The sequence below is a fragment of the Callospermophilus lateralis genome, unplaced genomic scaffold (genome assembly GCF_048772815.1).
Source record: "Callospermophilus lateralis isolate mCalLat2 unplaced genomic scaffold, mCalLat2.hap1 Scaffold_250, whole genome shotgun sequence".
In the NCBI taxonomy this organism is placed as follows: Eukaryota; Metazoa; Chordata; class Mammalia; order Rodentia; family Sciuridae; genus Callospermophilus; species Callospermophilus lateralis.
The window spans coordinates 1,107,485-1,134,195 of NW_027513332.1; the positions used below are offsets into that span (position 1 = coordinate 1,107,485).

Sequence of the window (26,711 nt, forward strand, 5' to 3'; positions counted from 1 at the left end):
TTTTTTGTAGTATCAAGTTCATTTCCTTGAAGTATAAACTATATTATCACCTGTAACTTCATTTTTAAAAATTGGTTTGACTAAAGCAGGACAAAACTTGCTAATTATTATAGGTAATTAGTTGAATTTGTGTGATACTAATAGGTTTTAGCTTAAGCCTGATCTTTCTTTATCATCAAGTTATTCTAAATAGTTGATTTGCCTCATCAACTATTGCCATGTCACATGTTTATGCTTTTTGGTTACTGTTGAATAGGTCTAATTTTTAGTTTGAGTCTATTGTCATTCTTAGAAAATGACTCTTAAGCTATAGAAACTTGGATTCTTGCCTTATTGTCACATTTTGGCAAAACATCTTGCCTATATTTTAGATGATGGTCAATACTTTGAAGAAGAATGAAGTAGGAAAGAGAAATACAGGAATATGGGGTAGAAATTAGGAGACCACCATTTTAAATCTGGTATCAGGGAAAACTTCACAGACACATGACATTTTGAGTAGAGGTATGAAGGAGGTTATATGGATATTACTTGGATATCAAAAGAGCATTTCTGGGAGGAAAAAACCTCCAACATGGGATAATTCTGAGTTAAGGAACTGTTAGGAGACTAGTTTGGCTGCAGTGGAGGGAAGAAGAAGGAGACTAGTAGGAGATAGTCCTGTGAGATAATGTGGACCATGTGGTATATGAACTTAAAGATCATCGTAAAAACTTTGGGTTTCACTTTTAAATGAGAAGCCATTAGTGAATTTTGAATAGAGGATACCTCAGTAAAACTCCAGATAAATAAATATCTAAATGTAAGAATACTGTATCCCATTATGTGCTTTCTTGAGAATAGTCCTAAGATACCAAGGGCAAAATCAATGAGATTAGTTAAGGGGTTATTTTAATAAAACAAGTGGGAGCTGGTGGTCGCTTGGGTAGGTGATAAGTGACTCCTTTTTGGATGTGTTTTGAATTTTTTGGTAATTTAGATATGAATTGTGAGCTAACATGGAAGGATGATTCATAGTTAATATTCTGATCAGCTGAAAAGATAGCATTGTTATCAACTGAGATGCAGAAGACTCAAGAGGAATAGGTTTGGGAGTGAAGAAGAGGATTTTAGTTTGAGACATGTTTTAGTTTTGAGATACTTATTTGATAGCTAGGTGGAGATGTCATTATCCTTTATGAATTTAAGGGTAAGTTTTAGGCTATAAGTATCATTTAATATTTTTAAATGTCATAAGAATGGATGTATGTGAGACTGGGGGATTCTAAAAAGATCAGTGTGTTGTTAATCATTGTCAATATCCTGGTTGTGATATTGAACTATAGTTTACAAGATGCTATCATTGAAGGAAACTGAGCAAAGTGTACTTGAGATTGCTCTGTATTGTTTCTTATAACCTTATGACCATGTGTGAATCTACAGTTGTTAAAGCATGAAAAAGTTCAATTTTAAAAAATTCTTGGAAGTATATGAGCTCATCAAGGGATAACAGTGGAAATAGAGAAAGGGCAAGGTGCACAGGTGAGCTCTTAGGACTCTGACAATAAAAGGTTAGAGAGATGAGAAGGAATGTACAAAGGAAATTAAAGAAGGTATGGACAGAGATGTGGGAAGACAATCATGAGTATGGTGATGCCCTATTTGTAAATGCAGTTACTAAGTTTTAGAGGTCTAGGGGTCTGTTTTTCAATACTGGTTATGACTAAGTTTCATAGTTTATTCTTATGAATTCACATATCTACCCCAGTAACAGAAACAGGAATTCTTGATCTTGAGAAAATTTAATATCCATCTTACTCTTAGGCACATTCAACTCTGTATGTGTACTCTTATAAAAATAACCCTCTTGCATTTTTATAAAAGAAGGTAATTGTGTCATTATTTTTTCTGTTCTGTACTGTAAAATTAATGCCCATAATTTATACATACTTTTGGGAAAACTTTCTGTGGTCAAAATTCAGGTTAAAATTAAAATTCTTTAAATTAAATTTAATGTGGGATTTACCATGTTATATTTGGCCTGTGACTATACAAAAAATATTTATTCAGCCTTTGAATTTTTTCCCTTCTATCATTACTAATTTCATGACAATCTCAATAGAATGGGCTATAGAATAATGATTAGATTTATCATTCTGATTTTTCTATTGGAAAATATAAATGTGGTGTTGAATAAGAAGGACTTCTAGAAATTTCATTCATGTTTCTGAATCATTTATAAGGTAGAGTGCATAATTAGATGCAAGCAAGTACATTTTCACATTTTCAGAAATTTTATCTGGAAAAAATGGTTTCCTCATTATTACATTTATAAAGTCTAAGAAATATATAACAGTGCAGAGCCTCTTCTGATTATAGCAGCAAGGGTATTTTTGATGAAGAGTATGGTTGCCTAACATGGCTTCACTGAGAAGCTTAAGAGATTCTCATAATTATGTCTAGTTTCTCTCTGTAACTTCTTGTACTTAGCTATTATAGAGACTGTTAATATTTCCAGCATTTGTAATATCTATTAAGATTCTTGAATTTTTTTCTCATTTTGTTAAATTTAATTGCCTTTCTTAATGAGATCAAGAGGTCTTTCTTAATGATAAGATTTGAACATTTGATACCCAGATTTGATACGTTCAGCCCTCTCAGACCTTTAAAGTGACAGAGTGATGTGGTACAAGTCTAGGCTCTGTAATTGATTGCCCAATTAGGAGTTCCTACCCTGTTGTTTTCTAGATGTAAGTGACTTATGCAAAGGCTACCTAATCTCTGTACCTCAGTTTCTTATTTATAAAACAAAGATTACAAAAGTACCTACTCTGAAAGTCTTGAGGGAATTAAAGGAGTTAGTTTTCAGATAAAGTACTTCAAAAGTGATTAGCTAGTTCTGGTGGCTGAGGCAGCAGGATCGCAAGTTCAAAGCCAGCCTCAGCAATTTATCAAGGCCCTGAGCAACTTAGGGAAACCTTGTATAAAATTAAAAAATTAAAAAGTAAAAAGCTCAATGGTTAAGCAACCTTGGGTTCAATCCCCAGTACTCCCCCCCCCAAAAAAAAGAAAAGTAAAAGATTAGCACATAGAAAACACTATAGAAGTTATCAGTGATTCTATTGTTGTTATATTTCTATACTCCATGATTTTATTTCTACCTACATTTTATTCAGGTGGAATTGCCCTGATCTTCAGCCTTCAATTTTTCTTTCTAGGCCTCCCAAACCATTTACACAAATTATTTCTGTTAAATTTCTTTAGAGGTAATTGCTGCATCATGTATAAGTCATACCATTCGATTTTCGGTCTCTAAAGCTCATTAAACTTATATTTTTAAGAAATTTCTATGAACACTTCTGGGTTTATTTTAGTCATAAGTGTCTTTTATAAATCGAATCAGTATTTTCCCCTAAGTTGTAATACCTTAACTTGACTATAGTATGGACATCCTGTACTTATGACATAATTCACTTCTGATTTTGAGATGTTTCTGCAGTCTCACTCTTTTCAGCATACAGTCTTTTCATACACTCTTTTCATACAGCATACACTCTTTTCACATACAAAAGTTTACTATCATCTACCTCATTAGAGAGTCTCCTGTGCATCTCTTTTCTGTATTTTTTTATTAAAATAAGGGATCTTAATGTTTTTAATTGTCCACACTGAAACTGTCCATACAACTCACTGTGAAGTCTGGTATTATGAAAGGAATGTAACCTTAAAATAAGATAGACTGAGGTTTAAATCCTAGTTTTACATCTAACTAGCTCTATAACTTTGAGTAAATTATTAACCTTCAAGTCAGATTCCTCATCACTGAAAGATAAGCAATAATTCTTTTTAGGTTGGCTTTAAGAAATAATGCATGGAAATTAATTAGTTAAATTACCAGTTTAAGTAATTCAGTTAACTATTGATTCTAAATTACTTGGTACTGACCTGGAAGAAAGCCCACACTCACTGTTGTCACTGCTCCTACTCCAGCTTTCCTGCTCTTAATCCTGTTACTAGTGTGAGTACTGCCACTTTCTGATGGCAGGGGATCCTAGAATCTATAGAATCTTATCATTATTGAGATTCAGTGGAAGTACATTGGCATTGTGGTTATCTGTAATTTTGACTCAAGCAGTACTTTCCTCCAGACTGCTTGGTGGATGACATCTCATCACAGTGCTTTAATCGAATCTTGTGTACAATAGAATTGAGAGTAATTCTGGCTTTTTCTGTCTAAAGACTGGGAAACAACACTGCCTTTTTGAAAACTGGTACAGAATCCTGTTTAGAAGGAAATCATGCTTTTTTAACTTACAGAATCCTTTTTTTTTTTTGAAGAAAATTTTATTATTACCAAGTATTTATGTCCATAAATCTTGGCTGTTAATTTTGTAAGAGTGTATAGTTCTTCTAGTTAGCAGTAGTCACATAGCTATTTCTTTTTCAGAACTTTGAAATGATTTTTCAACAATGCCTCTCTTAAATGTTAGAGATATTATTGAACTTAGTCATGAAATTGCTCTTTTCTGTTTCCCTAATCTCCATTTTCCCTCTTTTCCAGTGTACCTACCTGTGTAGATCAGTTGTAACACAGAATAGAAGTAAAGTTTTGTAAGATACTTTTTCTTGACAAAAAGTGAGAATAAAAGGGTAATTCCCCTCTAGAACATATTTAGAGTGTAAGAGCCTGTGGTAAATGCACAATAACTGAAATTTGGAAAATTAGGCTACTTAATGAGTTATCTTTCTTATTGATTGAATCAGATATCCTAAAAAGCACACTTTGAAGTGGTTTTAAAAATTAATTTAGTTCTTCAAGTGACTTCCAGGTTTGTCTAAGCAAAATGCAGTGTATTGACTAAAGGTAAAATATCAGCCCTAGCACTTTCTGACCAACTTTGTGGTCAAGTTTCCTCACTTCATCTGTGAAATGAAGTTGATAGTAATCTTTGAAGATTTAAGAGATGCACAGTGTGCTTTAAAGATTAAATCTATGTATACACTTTGTTAAATTTCCTCTAATTTAAATGTACTAAGAAGAAATAGAAACAGAATTCTGACTTTCCTTAAAGCTAAAGAATTGCAAGAGAAATATTGGGTTTCATCCTTAGCATGTTGCTCTTTTCATAGTATAATATAGATAAATCTTTTCACAAGTCATTACACTGGACATTGATGTCCTGCCTTCAATGTGCAAGACTCTGTGTCAGGTGTTGGAAATGAACACATGAATAAAAGACATGATTGATGTCATTCACCATGGTAATTATAGAATAGGAGAATCAAAAATGTAGACATGAAGTTCATATCTTCACAGGGCCACATAGCCAGCTGATTTCATAATCATTTAAACAATTATAATTATATCTATTGAATAGCTATAATTTTTGTGAAATACTATCCCAGAAGGAATCAGAACCTGTTCTTAAAAGTGAAATATTATTTTATTATACCACTCGCAACTAAACTGTTAAGTCATTAATTGTTTTTCACATATGCAAGCAATAAGTAAACTCCTCTAGGGGTAGAATGACAATATTTTTCTTTAAGTCTTACATTTGAAACTATATCAAAATTTCTGTTAAAAATATTTACTCACATTGAGTCTATGAACATCAAAGAATAAGGGCTTATACCATTGTTTTTCTTAATTTCTGTACTTGGAAGAATCATTGTTTAACCCAAGTTATAGAATCTTAAGTGTTCAAAATGGTCAAAATGTCTTCATATATTTAAGGTAGAAGAAGAAAGAGGAGAAGGAGAAAAAACACCAAACCACTCTGATCTATGAGTTTGGGTATCTTTCTTTAACTTGAAATGTGACTGGGGTTGGAGGTATGAGAGATTCTTTTCCCTAGATTCTCTCACAGTCATTAATAAATCAAATTTTTGGGAACTGGAAGATAGTTTTTTTTTTCTTTTCAAGGTGGATATAACACATTTGTTCCTCATATGAAGTTGCTAGTCAGTATATAGGAGCTGTGCATGAAGATATGGTGGTTTCGTGGCCAGGCGTGGTGACATTTTTAATGCCTGTAATCCCAGGGCCTGGGAAGGCTGAGACAGGAGGATCAAGAGTTCAAGGTCTGTCTCAGCAGTATATCGAGGCCCTAAGCAACTTAGCAAGACCCTGGGGATTTGGCTCAAGGTTAAGTGCCACTGGGTTCACACCCTGATATAAAATAATAATACTAATAACAGTGGTTCCTGGCAGTTGGGACTAATGCCTTTGATATCTGATTAGCATGAAAGAATGGGAGAAACAGTGAAATGCAAAGATAAATGAAATTGTTGTGTACTTCATCATTTAGAACAAACCATACCAGCTTTGGCTAGTGATTCTGTAGTTACTGCCATTTAAAAAAATTTTTTTGGTCTCCTGGTCTTGAGGGTAGTTTATAGATTATAAATGAAATGTCTAGGGTATAATTCAGTTTTCCAACAAAACCACATAACACAATAGATTCCTACTCTTTCATTAATTCTGCCTACATCATTGGTCTTTTTTTTCCTTTACATTTTCACATGCAGATATTTTGTTTTCTTTGTTTGCTTGTCTGTCTTTATCTAGTTCTGTCTTCTATATAGAATGATTTTTCTGCTTTCTTCCCTAACTTTAGATGATAGCTCAAAACCAGGTGTTCAGAAATAGTTAGATCATTTCATACTAGAACAAATAAGTCTGATCCCAGACAAAAAATCAAAAGAAGTATCGAATATATTGTGTTTAAGAGTAGTGTGGAAGCTTGGCAGAAGAATCAAAACAATGGAGATAATTTAGGGAGTAAAAGTGGCCTGTGTTGTGCACTCTCAAGCAAGTCTTGAGCAGGAAGATTTGAAATAATAATAGGTAACATTTATTGATCACATACAATGTGCCCTATAGTCTTCCAAGTATTTGATGTTCATTTACTCATTTAATTCACACCGATTTCTGAGATAAATGCTATTATTGGCCTGAGTTTATGGATAAATGAATATTTCCCTCCTTACAGCTCATCTCCCCATCATGTGGTATGTTTATAGTGTGAATGAAGCCTCAAAAGAACATAACTAGTGTCATTGATTCAGAATATTCCTTTTATATGTAGCCTTATGTTGTTCGTGTGACCTGCAGAAAAATACAGGAAACCATTTACTTCATTTAGGACTTTACAGAAAAGGGATTATTATTTAAAAACAAATATATTTAAACAGGTTTCTATAGAGAAGAAAACTTACATACTTTCAATTTTATTTGCTAATGATGTTGAAATTGATCACCAGTCTTTCTGTTCTCTTTGCATTGAACTCAGATGTCCTAAATACTACACTACATTTTCCTATTAAAAAACTACATTTACAGGTGAAAAGTGTAATTACTTAAAGGCAGGTTATTAGCTCAGAACTTTGAGCTTAGCAAATTTGACTGTCTTCTCTAAAGTAGTTGAATATCTCAAATGATGATTATTTCAGCAAGTATCTTTAATGAATAAGAGTTATAGGTATGAAACATTTTTTCTTTCCTGAAATGTTAATAATATATCAGTAGTTATGTTAGAACTTATTAACCTTCAAGTGTGCATCTCTAGTTATAAAATTTTAGTTATAAATTCATGATGAAATTTATAAAGTACATTTCTAATTGATATTAGAGTTATTTTTCTAAATGCTTTTACTGGTTGTTATAAGCCTGTCCCTTAAGAAGAGAATTATTTTATAGTAAAAGGCACAAAACAATATTTGGGGTCATAGACATCTTTTTTAAAATATTTATTTATTTATATATTTATTTATAGTTGTAGGTGGACACCTTTATTTTATTTTTATGTAGTGCTGAGGATCAAACCCAGTGCCTCACGTATGCTAGGCAAGCACTCTACCTCTGAGCCTCAACCCCAGCCCATCATAGACACCTTAATATTAATTATTCCAATAACTTAACATGATCTCATCTACCAGTTTCTTAGTAAAATGGAGAATTATAACAATTTACATCACTAACCTCCATTGCAGTGATACTCAGAGGACTCAGTTTCCCCAGTGGAAATGCCAGCAATACCAGTTAAATATTCTTAATGGCTTTTATTTTTAATTGCTACATAAAACTAACTTATTATAATACCCATATCAAAAATTATTAGCATGGTAATTTTTTAAGAGTATAAGATCTTTGATAACATTTTAATAGTAAGCTGAAAAGAAAATAACTGTGTGTTTTGCTGGGGATCAAACTGAGGGCCTCATACATGCTAGGCAAGCACTCTACCCAGCCCCCAAAATATTTTATATTTTTAGGTGTTTTCTGGCCCATTTGTTTTAGTTTTTTCAAATTGAATTTAAAATGATCAAATGCTTAGAAATAAAAATCAGTTTTAATGGATAAATTTATTTCAGTGCTTCATTAATATAATATCTATGTTTAGACTAACAATGTTTTTTCATTAAACATGTTATTCTTAAAACAATTATTTATCCATATGCTCCATTAAAACAATGAAGATATATATACTTTATACAGACTCATCTTTATTTATATTGTTTAGATAATTGAGATAATCACACAGTCTTTAACCTCAAATGTATTTGATCAATCTTTTGTTCAAGTTTTATTCAGCTCAACTTGTTTAACAAATTAATTTTAACTTATTGTAATGTACTACCAATTATAATAGTATGCAAAAAAAGGCCATAGCCACTTTATCATCAGCACCATCATTGTTATTTTAGTGGTGCTGGATATTGAACCCAGTGCTTTGTGCATACTGAGCACATTCTCTGCCACTGAACTATACACTCTTTCCTTTTATAGCCCTAACTTTTTTATAAAAAAAAAATTTAGTTATAGATGGACAAGATACCTTGATTTCATTTCTACTTTTATGTGGTGCTGAGGATCGAACCCAGTGCCTCATGCTTGCTAAGCAAGTGCACTACAACTGAGCTACAACCCAGCCCCTATTTTCCTAATTTTAAAAATGCATAGGCACTTCATAAAGAGAAAGAGTCTTTGCCATTGACTAGCCATGAGAGAACGTTTTAAGAGATGACATTTTTTGTCCTATTAGTTATCTTCATTTTTGTTCATGAAATTTAAAATTCAGTGTAGTTATTGCTTGTATTAAAAATACTATTTCTTATAGTTACTGAGCCTTCATCAATTAACTCTTGATTAATGACATTTCAGGTCAGGTTGGCTGACCTACTTATGTGCATTAAAATTGAATTTAGTATATAATATCAATATTTATTGATGCTTAAATTCTCCAAATAATATTTTTAGTCATTAGTTTATGAAACAAAGGTCATTTAGAAAAGCTATCTGTTACATTGTTGATTATTTTACAAGATTTTTCTAGATGGTATATACCTTTGTTAATATTGTTAATAAGTTATAATAAGCATTGTTTAGGAGTCAGGAGGTTTATAAAGTATAGTTAATTGTTGAGCAGTGTTTATGGAGGTTTTTAAGAATATATTCTTCAAAATTCTACATTATTTCTGAGATTTTACTGCTTCTAGAGTAACTTAATGGTAATACAGGTTGAAGTGACATCATTATGGAATTTCATTATAGAAAAAGTTTCTTTTCACTTCTAAGTCCTATTATAATAAATATTAATGTATATTTTATATGTGTGTGTGTATATGTATACATATATGTATATATATTCTGCTTTTTCTTTTTAAGGAGTAATTCTTTATGTCTTTTAAATTGTATTTAGCAAAGAATACATTCCTTAAATGCTCTTGCTTTTTGATAGAGAAATACATGTCTTTATTGATTTTTAACCATTTAATAAATCTTTTGTTTAATAGCCTGCATTTTACTTTTACCTTGATATGAGGTCCAATTTACTATTATGTCATAAAATATACATTGGTTTAGATTTACATTTTAGTTATTATAATCATGCAAAATCTTTCATATTTCATCATTTTAAGTATAAAATAATGAGTATTTATTTTGTTTTCAAGATTAAAAAATGAAGTGCCCATTAAGGAACAAGAATCTGTGTCTAAGGTAAAGTTTGTTTCATTTTTTTTCCTTAATGGTTTAGACTTTTGAAAATATTGTTGGTGTGATTTTTTTTAAAAAAAATTAAATTTCAAAATGCATATGTCAGCAACAATATTGGCATGTAATAGGAAAAATAGATTTAAAAATTTTCATCTTATAAAAATACCTAATTTTAAGTAAAATGTTAAGGTTTTTTCATTTTGACAAACATGTATTTCACTTGCATAATGTTAGTTTACTATTGTGTAATAGATATAAATTTATGAAGTAAAAATCCTGAAATAATTAAAACATCAATCACTTGGCACACTGGAAAATTAGTAGTTTCAAATGATTTTATATTCTGGGACATTTCCAGATCTTTTCATTTCTTGATGTTGCTCTCCATTTCTGTCATATTCCCTTTACTTGCTATATCTTATGTTGTGGGCCTGCTGGTAGTTAATTCTTCCAAGGCTTTTTGTTTAATAAAATGTTTTTTCACTTGGAAAGATATTTTATGGTAGGTACAGAATTTCCAATTTTGTCTTTGTTTTTTCTTTCAAACAGTTGGTTTAAATAATGTTATTGTCTTCTAGCTTGCATATTTTCTGATGTGATGTCTTTCTATAATTATTGTCTGTATCTTTTTGTAATATGTGATTTTTCTTTGCATACTCTCAAGATTAAGTTTTATCAACCAGTATGAACATGACATGTCTTAAGTCTGTTTTGTTTGTTTGCTTTTTTATATGTTTATCTATTTGTGTCTTTAACTGTTTTTGGCATTTATCCTAATTGGTATTTTCTGAACCAACTCTTATCTACTACTTCTGGAGTTTCAATTTCACAAATGTTAAACCATTTAATGTTAGCACTGTTCTTAAGTGCCTGGTTTTGATTTCCACTCCCCAACTGACTCTTTTTTTTTTAATCTTCAGATTTACTGATTCATTTTTTTATTTGTGCCAGGTATACAGATGAGTCCATCAAAGACATTTTAAACCTCTATAATGATAAATTTGTTTGTTATTATTTCTAGGACTTGATTTGATTCTTCTTAGAATTTCTGACCCTTTATTGAAAATCCTATCCTGATTATGCATATTGACACTTCTTCTACTAAAGCATTTAACATATTAACTGTAGTAATTTAAAATTTTATGTCTGATAATTCTGGAATCTGTATCATGTCTACCTTTGTGTTCTTAGAGGTATTTTTCACCTTGCTTTTCTGTATGTTGTATCATGTTTGGTGGAAAGCCAGACACTATGTGTGAGACCGGGGTAAAGAGTATGTGTATGTGGAAATGTGCATACCTTTTCTTATGTTAGGCCTTTAGTGTAGAGTTTTCGGCTGTCTAGGAAGGCGTTCACCTGAATTTTGGTTTTCTCATTGCTATGATTACCTCAAGACAACTACAGGTTCAATTCCTGTAGTAATTCCTTATGTTGAGGATGGGGATTTTTTTCTCAGTGTTCTTGTTCCATACTCAGCTTTTGACTTTCGCTTGAGACTGAGCCTCCAGGAGTGTCGTTATCTACACTCTTGCATTTCTTCCAACAGTACTGCTGGTGCTTGTTACTTAGTGTTTGCTAGCCAATATAAGGTGGTAGGGAGTAGGGTAATGTTCTCTTTAATGATTTGTCTCACTCATAAACTGACTCTCATTATATAAATTAAATATATTTAGCTAAATGAGTTAGTTAAAAATACACATTTTTAATGCACATTATTTTTTTTTTTTCTCAAACAGATATTGTATCTAAAAAGCCAAGTGGTACAATGTTCAGAAGAAAATGTGTGAAGAAATTGATCAAAACTACAAGGGCAGTAACAGGTCTGTCTAGAAAAACAGTGTTTATCTACTAAAAATGATGAAGTTCTTAACATTAAAAACCTTAGACAAAATTTCTATGAAATTCAGAGTTACAATTAAGAATTTTCTTTGAATTATAAAATAGAAAGAAAATGATATGTTAGAAATTTCAAAAGCTTGAGAACATACTAGTTGCACAAGGAAAAGAAAACACTGAATGAATGTTGTGGTACACACCTGTAATACCAGCAACTCAGGAGGCTGAAGCAGGAGGATTACAAATTTAAGGACAGTCTCAACAACCTTAACAGGACTCTCAAGCCAAGTAGTCAGACTCTTTCTCAAACTAAAAAATAAAAAGGGATGGGGATGTAGCTCAGTGGAAACACCTGAGGGTTCAATTCCCAGTACCAAAAAAAAAAAAAAGAAAGAAAAGAAAAAAAAGATAATTTTGAAGTAAATTTTAATCCTTCATTGTGACCAAATTAAAAGTGATTTTAAAAGAGTGTGGATCTAGCTAAGCTCATGATTTAGATTTTGAAAATCTGTTTAGAATGGGCAAAGATTTGCAGAAGATTAATCTTTTTAAAGTGTTCCATTAGTGAATTCATTATCATGATCTCCTCATGTATACTTAAAACTTCTTGCTTTATTGCATTTTCATTCATACTTTTTGCCCCCTCCATTGGTCACAGGAATTCAACCCAGGAGCACTTAATACTGAGCCACATGCCTAGCCCTTTTTTGTATTTTATTAGAGACAGGGTCTCCTTGAGTTGCATAGAGCCTTGCTAAGTTGATGAGGCTGGCTTTGAACTCACAATCCTCTTGCCTAAGCCTCCCAAGTCACTAAATTGAAGATTTTTTAAAAATATATTTAAACTGATAATAGATGATGCCTTATAGAATATGATAAAATATGTGTGAGTGGTTCTAGATATATATTTTATGCAAAAACAGTTTACCTCTTAAGAGTACACAAGAAATTATTGAAAGTCTGATGTAAGACTATTTCTAATTTATTTGAACTTTTATAAGACATATTGTAATGATATGCATAATCATACAAAGGAATATGTCTTATTTGTCTAAGAAAATTCAAAACATTTATAATGCTATTAGAAAATTATGTTAAATCTGAAATAGTATTGAGAATAAAAGGAAAATACTTTATGTAATCAATCATAAATAAATGTATCTGATTATTAGCTATGTTTACATTAAGAATAATGTCATGACAAAAAATAAAGTTTTGTTGATTTGATTGACACAAAAGAAATAATTAGAAAATTTTATCCCAATAAAACTTAAAAAAATCTAGATATTATCTGGTTTATGAAATTATTAATTAATTAGAAAGAGATGATGTTTGCCGGGCATGGTGCCTCACACCTATAATCCCAGTGGCTTGGGAGGCTGAGGCAGGAGGATCCCAAGTTCAAAGCCAGCCTCAGCAACTTAACAAGGCAGGGCAATTCAGAGATTCCCTGTCTCTAAATAAAATATAAAAGAGGGCTGGGGGTGTGGCTCAGTGGTTCAGTGCTCCTGAGTTCAACTACTGAGCCCAAGCCCCAGCCCAAAAGCATCTTGATTATAAAATACCATGCAAACTATCTTTACAGTATGAAATTTGAATCAAATGGAATAATTTGAAGCTCTCTAGTGAAAATACAATGAGTGTACATAAAACTGCACATTTCATGAAAGGCTGTCTCTCTCTGTTTACAACAAATGACAGAAAGCAATTTTGAAAGTATATTCAATAAATGCAAAACATTAGCCACAGATGGACATTCTTTCTAACTTTGAAAATAAATGAAAAAGTTAAGAAGTTGAAATACATTAATCACTGCATGAGAATATCAGTACTTATGAGGAAAGTATTTATTAAATAGAGATGAAGATTACCAATGTTTTGAGAACTTGTTTGAAAGATTTTAGCACGGCTATGTGATAACCCTTGACCAATCCCGCAGCTTCTGGTAGGACACACGTGGAGTGGTAAGGGAGGAAGAAGACAACCATATAGTCACATGCCTGATTTTATATTTGAAATAGACATGAAAAATGAAGTGTTCTGTAGATTTCAAATTTTTATTTTTTTATATTTGTTTTTTAGCTTTTAGGTAGACACAATGTCTTTATTTTATTTTTATGTGATGCTGAGGATCAAACCTAGAACTTCACACATGCCAGATGAGTGCACTACTACATGAGCCACATCCCCAGCCCCGCTTTCAAATTTTTAAATTAGAGAATAGTTGTTTGCTGTAAATATATACAATTTACATAAAACAACCACTGAATTGGCACTTAAATTTTTTGATAATTTAATCTCTGTTGAGGTTTGATCTGAAATAGTTTAAAGCAATATACCATATCAATGATTTGTAATATAAAACTGACATTATGTTTTAAAACAACATTGGGCTTAGTGCAGTCTAATACAGATTTTCAAATGGTATTCTGAGATTTTAACAGTTGTATCCATAGTTTCATCTTGTAAAAGAAATTTCAGTAAATTAACAATGTTAAAAATTTTCAAAATTGTCCATTGGTCAAGAGAAATTGTCAAACATGGAAGTTTGCTCATTTGCAACAAGAGAAAACTTACATTTTGAAAATATTTATTGATGTGTTTACTTTCGATAAGGCCAAGAAAGTTAAATGATTATAAATCCTGATTTGATTAGAATATTTAACTTAAGCTAATGTTTTGGGTTTCAATTCAGGAACTTTTCAGTTTTTCAGTATTCGTAGACTAATGTTCTGAGAAATAATATTAAATACACAAAAACTTGTATATAGAGATATGCATTTTTTTCTTCCTCCTCAGACCCATGTGTGGCTTGACACAGCACTGATTCCAGCGCAGTTACATCACAGTTTTTAATACTGTTACATATGCTGGATCAGTAAGTGTACTATGATCCTTTCCTTCTCTATATTTATTATTTTTCTGGTGTTAAAAATATGTATCCTGGCCCCCATCAGTCCAGGCTGGCCCCCAGTGACCCGTGGAAAAGTCCAAGCCTAGGCCTTGGACTGCGCCTCAGACCCATGCAAGAGTCCAGGCCCAGGACTTTCCCCAGTGAACCACGCAGGGACCCAGGCCCAGGACCACCCCTGCATGGAGCAGACAACCAGGCTGTTGTGCCCCATTTATCCAATGAATGGCTCCCTAGGCCCACCTCAATCTTGGGACACTGCAGCCATCACCAAAGCTCTCCCCACACACTAGCCTCCACCTTGGGACAACAGAAAGGGACTGGCAGCAGCTTCCCACCACAGCACTGCATGCCACAGCACTGTATCTCTTACCAGGCAGCCCAAAGTCATTGTAAGTCCCACCCTTTCAGCCCACCTCTGAAAGTGGTTGCCTCCATCTTGGGACACCCCCACTGCCATTCTGAGTTACCTCTGTTACTACTGCTACTATCTTTAGTTGTAGTAGTATCTGTCTTGGGACACCAGCCATTGACTGAAAGCTCAACACCAAGGTACTTACAGGTTTGATGTTATCACTGCTGCCAACTACAATGTGGTGACTGCCATCTAGGGACACAATCAGGACCTGGAAGACTTATCATCAAGGTCATCAAGCTTGGTTATGCCAGAGGTATCCCTGTTAGGTGTGCTAATAGCCACCATCTTGTTGCAGACAGAAGAGAGCCTTGAGCAGGGTTGCCTCTTTCTTTTCTCCTATTAAAAGTCAACTTTTTTTGATTCATGTTCACTCCTATGATCTAATACTTTTATATTCTCACCTCTTACCTTACACACCCTACACCCCCACCCCCATTTCTGTCTTTGTCCACCAATAGAAACTGTAGACTCTTTTGCAAACCTGTCTATATTTCAGATATTAATTGAACACATCATTTATTTTATTGTGATAAAACTGTAATCATCTAAACAGAAACTATTTGGTTTAAAACTGTATATCATTTGCATTGGGTGCTGTTAATATCCATCTCCCCATTAAAGGCAAGACACCAGAAACTTGCAGGGACACTGTATGATTATAGAATAGAAACTATAACACCTCGGATTTGCACTACTAGAGGAGAAGACACATGGAAAAATGAAATGACAAAGGAAAAGGGTGCCCCAAACAAACCAAGATGATATAATAATAGAATCTGTTTTCAGTACAGTAGATGAAATGTTAGAATTATGTCAGAATGTACATAATTAAAATGATCTACATATCAAACAATGAAATAAGAGCAAATACAGGTGACAATCCATCACTCCAACAAAGAGCAAATACAGGTAGTAAAAGATAGATTTGCGGGAGGCGGGGGACCTTGAAATGAAGAAAAAAATAAACCAAATAAAATTCAATAGAAAACATCACCAGTAGACTATATCACTTAAAAGACAGAACCTCAGACAATGAAGACAAAATATATAATCTTGAAAATAAAGTTGACCACACAGTGAAGATGGTAAGAAACTATAAACAGAACCTCCAGGAATTATGGGATAGCATCAAAAGACCAAATCTAAGATTTATTGGATTAGAAGAAGGTACAGAGATACAAACCAAAGGAATGTATGCTCTCAATGAAATAATATCAGAAAATTTTCCAAACATGAAGAATGAATTGGGAAATCAAATACAAAAGGCTTATAGGATACCAAATCTACAACATTGCAACAGATCCACACAAAGACATATTATAATGAAAATGCCTAGCATACAGAATAAAGATAGAATTTTGAAAGCCACAAGAGAAAAGTTCCAGATTATGTAAAGGGGAAAACCAATTCGTATCTCAGCAGGTTTCTCAACCTAGACCCGCAAAGCTAGGAGATCCTGGAACAACATATACCAACCTCTGAAAGAAAATGGGTGCCAATCAAGAATGTTATATCCAGCAAAATTCAGCTCCAGATTTGATGATGAAATAAAAACCTTCCATGATAAACAAAAGTTAAAAGAATTTACAATGAGAAAACCTGCACTACAGGATATTCTCAGCAAAATATTCCATAAGAAGGAAATGAAAATCAGCAAAGAAAGTAACTACACTGAAGGAAAAAACAATCGAAGGAGAAACCAAGTCAAATACAAAACCAAAAACAAACCATAATGACTGGGAATACAAACCATATTTCAATAATGACTTTGAATGTTAGTAGCAAAAACTGATCAACTAAAACACATAGACTAGTAGATTGGAAAAAAAAAAAGACCCAACAATATGCTGCCTTTAACAGACTCATTTTATTTCGAAAAGATATCCACAGATCAAACGTGAAAGGATGGGAAAAAACATACTCCTCATATGAACTGTGGAAACAGGCAGGGGTATATATCCTCATATAAGATAAAGTGGCCTTTAAACCAATGTTAGTCAGAAGGGATAAAGAAGGAAATTTCATACTGCTTAAATAAATCATATATCAACAAGACATAACAATCATATTTATGCCCCAAACAATGGAGCATCTACATAAATCAAACAAACCCTTCTAAATGTCAAGAATCAAATAGAACCCAGCACAATATTACTGGGTGACTTTTAACACACCTTTCTCATCACTAGATAGATCTTCCAAACAAAACTAAACAAAGAAACTATAGAACTAAATGAAACTATAGAACTCAATAATATAATCAATAATTTAGATTTAACAGACATATATAGAGTATTTCATCAATCAATGAGTGAACATAGTTTTTTCTTAGCAGCACATGAATCCTTCTCTAAAATAGACCATATGGTATGCTACAAAGCAACTCTTAGCAAATACAAAAAAAGAAAAAAGAAAGAAAGAAAGAAAAAGAAATACTACCCTGCATTCTACCAGACCATAATGGAATGAAATTAGAAATCAATGATAAAGTGAAATATAGAAACTACTTCAATACCTGGAGACTAAATAATACACTATTAAATGATGCATGGATAGCAGAAGACATCCTCAAAAAAAAAATTTAGAGGTAAATGAGAACTCTGATACAATATGCCAAAATTTCTGGGACACTTCAAAGAGGAAAGTTCATTGCATTGAGCTCATTCATAAAATCAATAAGAAGTTAACATTCAAAGCTCTAGAAAAAGAAGAACAAATCAACAGCAAAAGTAGAAGACAGGAAATAAACTCAGAGCTGAAATCAATGAAATTGACAAAAATGACAACAAAAAGCTGGTTCTTTGAAAAACTAAAATTGATAAACCTTAGCCACCCTAACAAAAAAGGAGAACACTCAAAGTTACTAAAATTCTTGATACAAGATACTTTTGAAAAACAGAAGGTAATTGAAAACTATTTTGAAAATTTATACTTCAAGAAAATAGAAAATCTTGAAGACATCAACAAATTTATAGAGACATATGATCTTTCCAAACTAAATTATGAGGACATACACAAATAGATCAATTTTGAAAATGAAATAGTAGATGCCATCAAAATCTACCAACAAAGAAAAGCCGAGAACCAGATGAATTCTCATCCGAGTTTTACAAGACCTACAAAGAAGAATTAATACCAATTCACCTCAAATTATTCCATGAAATAAAAAACTCCTTCCAAACTCATTCTATGAGGCTAGTATCACCCTGATAGCTAAGGCAAACAAAGACCCATCAAGGAAAGAAAACTTCAGACCAATGTCCCTGGAACATAGATATAAAAATTAATAAAATTCTGGCAAATTGCATACAAAAATATATTAAAAAGATAGTGCACCATAATCAAGTGGGATTCATCCCAGGTATGCAAGCTGGGTTCAACATATGGAACTCAATAAACATGATTTATCACATCAATAGACTTAAAGATAAAAATCATATGATCATATGATCATTTCAACAGATGCAGAAAATGCATTTGACAAAATACAACATCCTTTCATGTTTAAAACACTAGAACAACTACGGGTATTAGGAACATACCTCAATATTGTAAAAGCTACCTATGATGAGCCCAATGTCAGCATCATTCTAAACAGAAAAATTGGAAACATTCCCTCTAAGAACTGGAACAAGATAGGGATTCCCTCTTTCACCACTTCTAATCAACATAGTTCTTGAAACTCAAGCCAGAACAGTTAGACAGAAGAAATTAAAGGAATACAAATAGGAAAAGAAGAACTCAAACTTATAACTATTTGTTGACATCATGATTCTGTACATAGAGGATTCAAAAAACTCCACCAGAAAACTTCTAGAATTAATAAATGAATTCATTAAAATAGAAGGATACAAAGCAATACCAATAAATCAAATGCATTTTTATATATAAGTGATAAACCCGCTGAAAGAGAAATTAGGAAAACGTCCCCATTCACAATAGCCTCAAAAAAAAAAAAACCTTGAGAGTCAATTTTACAGAAGAGGTGAAAGATCTATACAATGAAAACATCAGAACACTAAAGAAAGAAATTGAAGAAGACTTAAGATAATGGAAAGATCTCCCATGTTCTTGGACAGGAAGAATTAATATTGTCAAAATGACCATATTACCAAAAGCATTGTACAGATTTAATGCAATTCCAATTGAAATCCCAGGAACATTCCTCATGGAAATGGAAAATGCAATCATAAAATTCATTTGGAAAAATAAGAGACCCAGAATACCAAAGCTAGCCTTAGTAAGAAGAGTGAAACAGGAAGCATTCTAATACCAGACCTTAAACTATACTACAGAGATATTGTAACAAAAACAGCATGGTATTGGCATCAAAGTAGATATATAGACCAATGGTACAGAATAAAAGACACAGAGACAAACTACATAAATACAGTTATCTCATACTAGACAAAGGTGCTGAAAACACTTTGGCAAAAAGATAGCCTCTTCAACAAATGGTGCTGGGGAAACTGGAAATCCATAAGCAGTTAAGTGAAATTAAACCACTCTCTTTCATCATCTACAAAAGTCAAAAGTAAATCGAGGACCTAGGAATTAGACTAAAGACACTGTGCCTAATAGAAGGAAACCTAGGCCCAAATTTTCATCATTTCCAATTAGGTCCTGACTTTCTTAACTTGACTCCTAAAGCACAAGAAATGAAATCAAGAATTAATAAATGGGATAGATTCAAACTAAGAAGCTTCTTTTCAGCAAAGAAAATAATTACGTGAAGAGAGAGCCCACAGAGTGGGAGAACATATTTACTACATGCACATCAGTTAGAGCACTAATTTCCAAGACACATAGAGAACTCAAAAAACACTAATAATAATAATAATAATAATAATAATAATAATAATAATAATAATAAATGGGCTAAGGAACGGAACAGACTCTTCTGAAAAGATTAACAAATAAATGAAAAATGTTCAACATATGTTTTAATTAGAGAAATACAAATCAAAACCACTCTCAATTTTAATCTCACTTCCAGTCAGAGTGGCAATTATCAAGAATACAAGCAGTATAAGTGTTGGCTAGAATGTAGGGAAAAAGGTATACTCATACATTGCTGGTGGGACTGCAAATTGGTACAACCACTATGGAAAGCAGTATAGGATTCCTCAGAAAACTTGGAATGGAACCACCATTTGACCCAGCTGTCCAACTCCTGGTCTATACCCAAAGGTGTTAGAATCAGCATACTATAGTGATGCAGCTACATCAATGTTTATAGCAGTTTAACTCACAATATCTAAACTGTGAAACCAACCTAGATGCCCTTCAGTAAATGAATGGGTAAAGAAATTGTGGTATATATACACAATGGAGTATTACTTGACATTCAAAGAGAATAAAATCATGGCATTTGCAGGTAAATGGGTGGAGTTGGAGAACATCATGCTAAGCGTAGTAAGCCAATCCCCCCAAAACACAGGCTGAATGTTCTGATGAGTGGATGCTGATCCATAATGGGCAGGAGGGCATGGGTAAATGGAGGAAATGTGATTGGACAAAGATAGGGAGGGGTGAGAGGGAACATGGTGGCAGGAAAGATGGTGGAATGAGGCGGACATCATTACCTTAGGTACATGTGTGGCTGCACATAGGGTACAATGCTACATCGTGTACAACTAGAGAAATGAAAAGTGCTCCATTTGTGTACAGTGAATTAAAGTGCATTCTGCTATCATATATACTTAATTAGAATAAATAAATGATTTTTTTTTTAAATATCCGTTTTTGCAGAACTGGGGTTGTGGCTCAGCAGTAGAGCGCTGGCCTAGCACATGCAAGGTGCTGTGTTCCATTCTCAGAACCACATAAAAATAAATAAAAGTATTGTGTCCAACTATTTAAAAGCTAATTTTTTTAAAAAAAAAAACTTTTTTTTGCTCATTTTAAAAATTTTCGTTTATATAATGCTTTTTTAAAATTACAATTTTTCTAATATTTGAAAATATTTTTTTCAAAGTTTTTACACACCGAGAAATTTTGAAGAGGTCTGGAGTTCTCCAATCCTTGCTCCAGTTTAAACTAGTTGCTCTTTAAGCCTGATGCGTTTTCCTTTGTCACTCTGTGGCATTGGATATTCTGTTTCCTAAAGCATAAATTCTTCTTTTCTTGGTTTCCTTGTTGTTTGTTGGATTGTGTGTTCTACCAGCTTTCCCAGAAGCAGAGCATCTTCTTTTACAGTCTTTGCACTTCTAAAAATATATTTACTTAAATGGTATTTCGGCTAATGTGGATAGATAACTATTTTTCTATGCAGTTTTAAAGTGGTATTCCACTGTCTTTCACCCAGTATTTTTGATAAGTCTTATAGCAATTTTTGTTCTTTTTCTTGGTGTTTAAGTTACTTTGCTCTTTCTAGAAACCGTAATGATTATATTTATACCAGTGTTTGGAAATTTCGTGATATTTGCTCATCGTTTTTTTTTTTTTTCATTCATTATGGTAGGTATATTTGACAAACCTGCATTTGAAGACTTCTGTTTTTAGAAAGTTTTCTTTTGTTATTTCTTTGTTACTGTCATGTGCTTGCTGACTCATGAGCTCTGTGTCAGTTTTACTGGATTGGATCACCTGCATTAACTCCTTTCAGTGTATGGTATTTTCTTTTCTTGCTTGCTTATCTCTTTTCATTGCAATATTTATAATTTTGAAGAGCTCTTTAGTCATTTATTCTCAGTTTGTTCTGTTTTTGGAGGTTTTCTTATTGTTTAATAGGTACAATAACATACCTCTCTGATAATAGTAAGTATATAGGTACATTTTTTTTCTTTTGTCCCCAGCAACATCTCTCATGTATTCAGACCTCTTTCTTTGTTCCTTTTTTGTTTATTTTGGTCTTTCTCATGTTAGCAGATGTCTTGTAGTGTTTTGATTACTGTCCACATATGATTAAAGAGTGAGGCTCAAAAGTCCATTGAAAATGTTGTGTTTAGATGGAGACAGGGAAGACTTGCATAGCCATATAGGTGTGTACTGCAGAACTTCCGAAGGTACTTTTTACATATACCCATTTGTACTATAAAAAATAATCTGTATTTACCATGTTAGAAATTTTTAAAATGGCTATTGATTGATTTAATGTAATAACAATAAACCCAGTGTATGTTAACAAATAACACTTTTTATTTCTGAAAAATAACTATTTCTCCCAAACAAAAGAAATTTAGAAGAATGGTATTGTTTTATACTCATTCATGAATATCTTTTTAATGTCTGTCTTAGTAGAAGAAAACTAGATTCTTATATTTCTGAATTTGGTATAATATGATATGTTGTTTTGGTAGAAATATCTGAAAAATATCCAGCTTCACCCAGTATTTTAAATCTTTTCAGATAATTGTGATTATTTTCCTCTGATACTACACCAGCACTAGACAAGTGAAATCTTTTTGTTTGTTGCAGTGTACAATCTGACTCTGCATCATTGAATTTCTTTATACTTTGTACATCAAAATCTATTGGTCTGTTTTAAACTTTGAATGGATTTTTTTTACCATGTGTAATTTTGTAACATTATGCATTGGTCATTTGAAAAATATTGGTTCATTAAATTATTTGGATATCCCAAATGCTGACATGTTATGTTATAGAATATCAAGAAATCACATTCATTAATATTAGTGATATTAAATAACCATTATTAGTGAAATAATTAACCATCAGTCTTGGGTGTGAATTTTTCCAAAGTATTAATTTTTTACTTTTGTTATTAGCAAATACTGTCAGTTATTTCTTTTCCTCCTCCCACCCCCTGTGGATGCATCTTGTTATTAAAATTCAGTTTTATTTTACTAGTTTTTTGTTCCACTGTAATTATAGCTGATATTTGAAAGAGATATAAGGACAAGAGGTATTGATATCACTGGATAACTGCTTCTTGAATTTGATCCAGAAATTTTTGATTCACTGAAATCCTTATGGGTTGATATTTTCACAAATTCTAGTTTTATTATGAGAATTATTCTAACACTTTTTCTAATAATAATAAGTATTCTAATTTCTATTATGAGAATTAATCTAGTTGAAATTAAAAAATTGTTTTCCTATTTCTTTCTTGTATTCAGAATTTTTTGTTGGATACATAAGTTCCTTTTATCCAGAATGTTTAGTCTTATAAAAATACTTTTCTTTAAGTTTAGCCATGAATGTAAAAGTAAAGTATTGTGAAACATGTCAGGAAATTGCAAGATCTAATGTGACTGAAAAAAAAACAGAATCATCAAATTCTGAAAGGTAAATATAAGGAAAAACTGAATCTCTTTTAATTTAAGCATATAAAATAACATGTAAACCACATTATTTCATAGTTAACTGACAAAGGGCTCTATAGCCTTTTGTATATATTATTGGTTTCAATAATGATTTTGTTGAAATTTTTATTTCAACAAAAATATTCCAGATTCTTGGTTTTTAAATCTTATTAACATTTACAGTACATTTAATAAGTTGTAAAATATTTTTTAAAAGTACTTAATAATTCTTATATTACTAAGTAACTAGATGTTAATAAATTTTAGCTATCCCTATTAAATGAAAACAGTTATAAGATCCTACAGGTTATAACACTGGACAATTATTGCAAATAAGAAATCTTAAAATGTTTTCAAAAAGCTATAAAGCTAAAAATTTGAAAATTCAGAGGTTGAGGTTTTTAAAAATTCAGTGCTTAGGTAGATCTCTATGAAACACAACATGTTTCATAGTCCTTTTAAGCATTCTAATTAGAACTTTATTCAGGGTTCTAGATTAAGTATTTTACCCTTTTCTTTATTCTGTGTTTTACAATGGATTAATTGTTAGTCTGTTGAGATTAATTAATTTCTTGTCCCCAAAAAAGTAAATCACTGAATAAGGCCTTATGAAAGTATATATTGGACTTTAGTAGTAAAGTTATCTAGCCTTATCTTCATCTATCAAATTTCCTTGAGTTCTGGAGTAGGTAGGTGGTGCATGTGATGTAACTGACCAGTAAAAATCTAAGAAAATTAACTAATAATGATTGAAATTAATAAGGTGGTTTAATGTAAAAAAATTAAAAAACAGAATCTTTCTGATAGATCAGTGATTATAAAACATACTGAACAAAAAGCTCATTCACAATAGTAACAAAAATGAGAAATGTGTATAAAACAAAGCAAAAGTTTACTGAGATAACTTGCATGATAGATGATTTGCCAAATTAATTTGTAGATTTAATCAGTATTAAGTTGAATATCTCAGTGAGACTTGGTTTGGAAACTAGCAAACTAAAATAAGATTTATATATTTATAAATATATAAGATTTATATATTTATATATTTCCATTTTTAATACCATGTATTTTATTATTTCTCCATGTTAGATACTAATTTGTGTGTTTACTATTTTAAGCACAATTTTAATGATCATTTTTGTGGAAATAAATGTCCTTTATGTTTTTAAATTATGAGATTTATGAATAGTAACAGAATATAAGTGATTTGCTCTACCTAATAAAGTACATTGTTAATCTTTTGTTAAGACTGTGTGGTATTGGCCCCCAAATAATCTAAAAACAGATCAATGGAATGGCATAAATTTTATAAAAGTAGCTTTATGGATATATTAATTCAATAAATCATAAATGACTATTTGAAATTGTTGCTAGGATATTGGCATAATTCATTGGGAAAAAGTCTGAGTTGCAGGTAGTTTAAATCTGTACACACAAAGATAGGCCTATGTTGTATATATGTATATGTTTTTTCAGGCAGTTTTTTTTAATCGAGCTAGTGAAAAATTAGGGACATGTTTGTCAATGCATATCTGATTTTGCATAGGAAAAGACATTTTAAGCATAAGAGAATACAAAAACAAGTATAGAAAAAGATATTTTTTTTCAAATATATTCCTCATGTTAGGTGCTCTGACAAATTAATAACAACACTTAAATTTTAACTAAAAACAGGCCAGGGACTTAAACAGATGAAATAATGACAGCTGAGACTAAAATCAGCTGATAGACTACCTGAGTGTCTTTTTAACATGTCTCCAAAGTTTCTCTCAGTCTTGCTTAAAAAAAATGGCCTCCTCCTAAATTGTAACCTCCCATCAAAGACAGGGAATCTGCATATGTTTTCCTTTTCAGTTAACAAAGAAGATGCCTTGATTTTTTTTTTCTCTTAGCAAATGTCTTTATTTTGATGGTGCTCAAATATATTGTTTTATGAAGAAAAAGATAATAAATGACTTTCTCTTTTTCAGTAAGCAACATAAAGCTTCTTCACCAGAAGAAAAAAATGGATGTGATACAAATTTATTTGAAGATTCATTAGCAACAAAAAGTGAAGAAAACACAACAGTTTCAGATAAAGAAAATAATAACTGTCTTGCAGGCAAGGAAACTGGCTCAAAGAAAATCTTCAGTTATGATTCAAATATTGAGGCAGATAAAATGGAGTAAGAAAAACAAAGACAGCACATTTGTCAGGAAATGGAATTGAAAATGGGCCAAAGTTCAGAAAACATAATTTCAAGTGATCAGATTAAAGATCACAAGTCCAGTGAAGCTCGGTTTTCTTTGAAGAATATTAAGGATTTGTGGTTACCATCAGGTGATGTTAGCATTGATCAGTTTTTGAGAAAAAGAGATGAATCAGAATCTGTTAGTTCTGATGTTAGCGAGCAAGGCAGTGTTCATTTGGAACCTTTGACACCATCAGAGGTACTTGAGTATGAAAGTACAGAGATTCTTCAGAAAAATGGTGATTCTTCTGCCAACACTGATGAAGTAGTGTCTGATCAAAAAAATGACATTCCTGGAGAAGATAGTCCAAGCACAGGAGAGACAACAGTAGACTTGGCAGATGAAAAAGAACAAAGTTGAAATAATTTAGTCATTCTAAGTTGTAGCACACCAACAGAAAGAGCATTTGGAACAGTGCAATCAGGTGAGCTCAGTAGTGCTGTGGTAGAGTTCAGAAATAAGAAAATGTGAGGGAGGTAATTCATACGCTTCACATGTATGTTCAATCTAAGTTATTAAATCAGTTCACCAACTACAGCATGCATGGTATGGATTTCCAAGTTTTTAAAAACACGAACAGGATTTTAATGAAAGCTAAGTGTGAGATCAAAGGCTATGTTTTTGAAGAAATAGGACTTGGTTGTAGATATGAATGGATTTATGAGATTAGTTATATTATTAAAATTTTTCAAACTTTCAGTCCTAAGCTTAAAATCCTTATTATCTGTATAACCTTTTAAGTTACTTTTAAAGAAAGAGATTTGGAAATAATGTACTTTTCAGAGTAATAGATTTTAAATAGTGGCTGATTGGCATTGTTAATAAAGGCTTTAAGTATAATGCTGGAAAATGGAGCATGCTTAGAGTGCTAAATTGATCTAATGAGAATTTGGATGAACGCAAACTTAATTTTGAATTCAGTATAACATTCCAGTCTGTCAGAAGCATGTAAACAGAATTTTTGAATCTGTGTACCTCCCTAACAAGTGTTAGCCTGCCAGGCTGTAAGCTTACCTTTAACTAAACTTTCAGTGAAAGTGGAATTATAAAACATAAATTTATATT

The 26,711-nt window shown here is 31.9% G+C and overlaps 1 pseudogene; it reads left to right on the forward strand.

Moving 5' to 3' along the window:
- The window catches only part of LOC143389170 (zinc finger protein 280D-like), a 75,161-nt pseudogene extending 49,044 nt beyond the window's left edge, over positions 1-26,117 (forward strand).
- The last annotated feature ends 594 nt before the right edge of the window (positions 26,118-26,711 follow it).